Here is a 4,526-nt window from a genome sequence, read left to right on the forward strand (position 1 = left end):
AAAAAAAAAAATCAAGATGTCCAAGAATACTCCAGGAAATGTGATGAAGATGTCCTTACACAGATCATTCTTGGGAAATAACTGAAAAGAAGAAAGAATGACTTATAACTGTAGTTTTAGTCATGCTGAACTTTGTGTATAAAAACTCTTCTTTTTCTTTAGAACAATGGAGCACTCAATATTTTCAATTAGTGCTACCCAACTTGAGATGTATGATCCTTTAATAAAACTCTTTTTTCTACTCTACTAGAGTATGAAAGTTTCTTCTTTGATAGTAGCAACCCTCTGTGAATTAAGCTTGAAAATAAACTATAATTACCAAAAGAAACAATCTTCTGTCTTGGCAACATTTCATATGTAAAACTCCTGATATTTTTTGGAAGGATCACATATTTACTCAATATACATTCAGCTGCATAAATAAAATGGTCTCAGCCTCTGAGCAGTAGGGCAAAATTGTTAGGCCTATTGATAAACTTAATCTGTTGAAATAATTTAAACAATTGCTTTAGATTTAGATGAAAACATTCTTTACTATTCCATCCCTCTTGGGCTACACTCCTTCAAAGATGGCATCTGGAAATATATGAAGGAGGACATGGGTAGTTTACATGAACTTGAGGCACCACTGGGGAATCTGAGTCCTGAGATTTGCAAGATCTCTTCTGGGTCTTTACTGGACTTTTCTGCAGAGAGGCTAATCTTAGCTGCTCCTTGAAATGCAGTTAGTCTTGGGAGTTCTGCTGCTGCTACTGACTGGTGAACATTATTCTGGTCTGTCTCTGCTGGGTCAAGAACCTGTTTTGTTTCCTGTTTGATTCAATCACACCAACACTGTAGAATCCATTGAATCTCTTCCATAATCACATTCCGGTTCCTTGACCTTCAACAAGGCAAGTCCCCTTAGCAGCCCCTCTGTCTATCAATACAGCTACTGTCCAACAGTCCTCAGAGCCCTCCCCTTCCCCACTCTGAGAGGGAAGCTAATTCTGCCTAAACATTTTGTGCTACTGAATTCACATAGCTTGTTCTGGACAGCCTATAAAGCTATGTCCTTCCACCCATCCTGTCCTCAGCACTCCCCTCACCTGTCTAACATACATCCCCCCTCCATAATGAAGCTTTCCCTACATTGTATCTCTTCTCCTCCATAATTCCTTGCACTCCTAGGAGATGGAATGAGAGGGAGGCTTATGTTTCATTGCCTACCCTTTGGTACCTTTTTAAATTTCTACTAAGTGCAGTGCTGACATTTAGGTGGCTTGTACCTCTATAGTGCTGTGGTGTAGTGAATTACTCAGTCTGGCTCTTCTAGCTGGGGTCTTTGTGACTCTCACCAGATTACTGGGTAGAACTATGTAAATATAAGGTGCTTGTGGTCTACCGAGAGGACTGGATAGCTTGTTAGTAAGAATAGCACCCTAATGTGGGGATTGGTCAATTTTATAATCTCACTAGGCTTAAAATGAGCCCTCCCAAAGGTGGAAGGGGGGAATCTCACCACCATCAAGAAAGAGAAGCAGGAGTAGATCACATCCTTGGCCCCAAGATCCCTGCATTGAGATGGCAGAGAGATGGGAGCAACAGTAGCAGCAGCAGAACTAAGAGACAGGCAGGAGACAGCACAGTGGGCTTGCTGGCCCACAGAGCAAGAAAGCTAAGTGCCTTTGGGCAGGAGGGTTGCTGGTGGAGTGGGCTGCACCTATGTGCACCTCTCAGCAGAACTAAAAGTGCTTTGCAACCTTTGCCTGAGCAGGGCTGAGGCAAGGCCAAGGGCCAGAGAAGTGTGCCTCAGGGAATAGCAAAGGGGAGACTGTCCTGATAGAACAATTGTGTCCCAAGCTAGTTGTTTTTTGAGTGCCGTCTGACCTGAGGGGTTCATCATCTGGCACTATAATCAGACAATGTTTCCAGGCAATTAATAAAGTTTTCCAGGAATTTATCAGATGGTTTTTCATTGGTATTCAGAAAGTTTTCACTGGCCAACACTTTGAGAAGTGGATGGCCCCTTCCTTCTGCATCTATCTTAGTCTGGAAGTTCTGCTGAAACCTGTCCACTATGGGTGACCCTGCTGGTACTTGAAATATCCATGACATAGCCTTCAGCCTCACAGCAACATGCAAGTCACCACAGTATGACAAACTGACAGACAAGTGGTGGAATTTTTGGAATAGCCATGAGTAATCTCTTACTCACTACTCGATAGTCTTCTAACAATTCAGTGACTATTTTGCCTGTATTTAATGCTAACTTATCTTTGGGATTTTTCCCTTCAGTCTGTTCTAACCACAACTGGGCTTCCCCTTACCATGTTATCATATGAACTAGCTGGTGCAAGTCAGGAAGTCAAGGTTTTCAAGCTTCAACAATAATTTTAGCAAAATTACAAGGATCTTCACATAGTTGTGGGAAATCCTTCACAATGCTGTGTAACTGTGTACAAGTCCAAGAAGTGAAAGTAATACTGGAAAAATCCTCAGTGTACGTGCTGGGACAGATTTTAAGAGCATTTCAGGGTCAAAGTTTTCTTGGGAAAGAAAGGAAGCTCAGAAGAGTATTATAAAGAACTAAGAAGGCAAAGGATGGTATAAAGAAGAGACTGCCAGCAAGAGAGTGCGTAGATTAAGAGCAGGGTTTTTACATTATAATTCCTTATTTTGCTTTTTTAATTTGGATATATTATCCTGCAGGGAAGCAATTTTACTGTCTTGATGTCTTTTAGAGGACTCTAAATACTAATCAAAATAGGTATTCCATTGAGATTGTCCAAGTTGGGTGCCCTTAGTTTCTAATTTGCTGCATAGAGAAACAATTCAGAAAGATCAAATGACCCCTGAAGTGACCACTGATTCTCCAAACTATCTGTAGTAAGGTCATGCCAACCAGACCAAAATAAGCACATCAGAGGACCAAAATGCTTGTTCATATTATAGGCATGATTTACAACCTGAAATATCCCTAGATCTGGCATTTCCTGTTTTCACAAAAAGAAAGTAAAACTTACTTGCAAGAATAAAAACAAACCCACAATAAAACATGAAAATATTGCAATGCAAAGGAGCAGAGCTTGGATTCAAGAAGTTATTTACTTCCTAAGAGTTTTGGGAGGTGGAGAATGACTCGTAAGAGTTTTGGGAGGTGGAGAATCCAAGTGACTCAGCTGGTACCAGGTCTGAATCCTTCATTCCTTGGGGCTCACTGCAAGCAATGCACCTTTGAAATACCACTTCTGACACCAATTATTGTCAGGAAGAAACTCTTATACTGTGGTAGAGCCCAAAAGAGAACTAGTTATATGGAGGGTTCAAATAACTTGAGTTGGGCACCACTTAGTGAAAATACAAAGTGCTCCTGTGTTCTAAATAAAATAGCAGAGCTTTTATATACAAAGTTCAATATGAGTAAAACTAAAATTATAACTTATCAGTTATTTCATGAGAACAGTCTGTGCAAGAACATCTTTGTTATATTCTCCCTGGAGCATTCAGGGATTTTTTTTCCAGAATAATTACTTCTCCTTCTGTTTTCCTTTTCTGTTTACCTAATAGTGCTGAAAATTAACACATCTTTGAGACCTCAGTCTGAAAGGCTCTGTTTTGAATATTTGCTTGTATATTTTCCTTGTACCCAAATTTTTGAGGGATATCCACATGCCAGCTATATACATACATGTACATCAAGTGACATGTTAAAATACATGAGGGAGCTATATATATGTTTGGAGTCCCTGGGTGGTGTTCTAGGGGAAAATTACCACAAAGTTATAATAGTGAAGAAAGGAGATTTTTATTTGGCATATGCAACTAAGGAAAACAAAGATGGGAAACTGCAATGCAGTGAATTACTTAATATGGCCTTTCTAGTCATCATCCTACATACTGTAATGTGTTGTAAATCCTAGTCTCTATGACTGTTTAGGGTTGGATGTATCTTGAGTCCTGCCTTGCTGTAGGGTATGACTCAAGTCACCACCCTTAGTTTCCTTGAGGATATATATATGTGAATGTTCTGGGAAAGTTCTCTGTCTTGGTCTGGTCCTGTGTTTGGTTCGTCATCACCTCACCCCTGCACTCGAGACAGCAGACAGACATCTGACCTGCCAATTTGGGTTTGCTAGCCTCTGCAACCACAAGTGGAGAGAATCCTCTAGACCTACCCACGGACTTGGAACTTGCTAGACTCTCAGCCTCCACCATAACATGAGCTGTTTCCTTGGCAGTTTGTGAGTTCCATGAGATATTACAGTGATAGACAGAACCCTAAGACAGGAGGGAGAGTGCTAAGGGGAGAAGGAGAAATTGATGTTAGAGATAATGTAGTGGCACAGCAGTTTGGAAAAGTTGGACATTTGGGACATCTTTAACCTCTGCGTCATGTTGTTGTGTGCCTTCGAGTTGGACCTGACTCATAGCGACCCCACCTTGGGTTGCCGAGGCAGTATCACTATGGAAGTAGATTGCCCCATCTTCCTTCCAAGGAGTGGCTGGTGGGTTTGAACCGCCAGCCTCCTGGTTAGCAGTCAAGT

The sequence above is a fragment of the Orycteropus afer genome, unplaced genomic scaffold, assembly GCF_000298275.1.
Source record: "Orycteropus afer afer isolate SDZICR_OR568_19922 unplaced genomic scaffold, OryAfe1.0 scaffold00394, whole genome shotgun sequence".
NCBI classification, from domain to species: Eukaryota; Metazoa; Chordata; class Mammalia; order Tubulidentata; family Orycteropodidae; genus Orycteropus; species Orycteropus afer.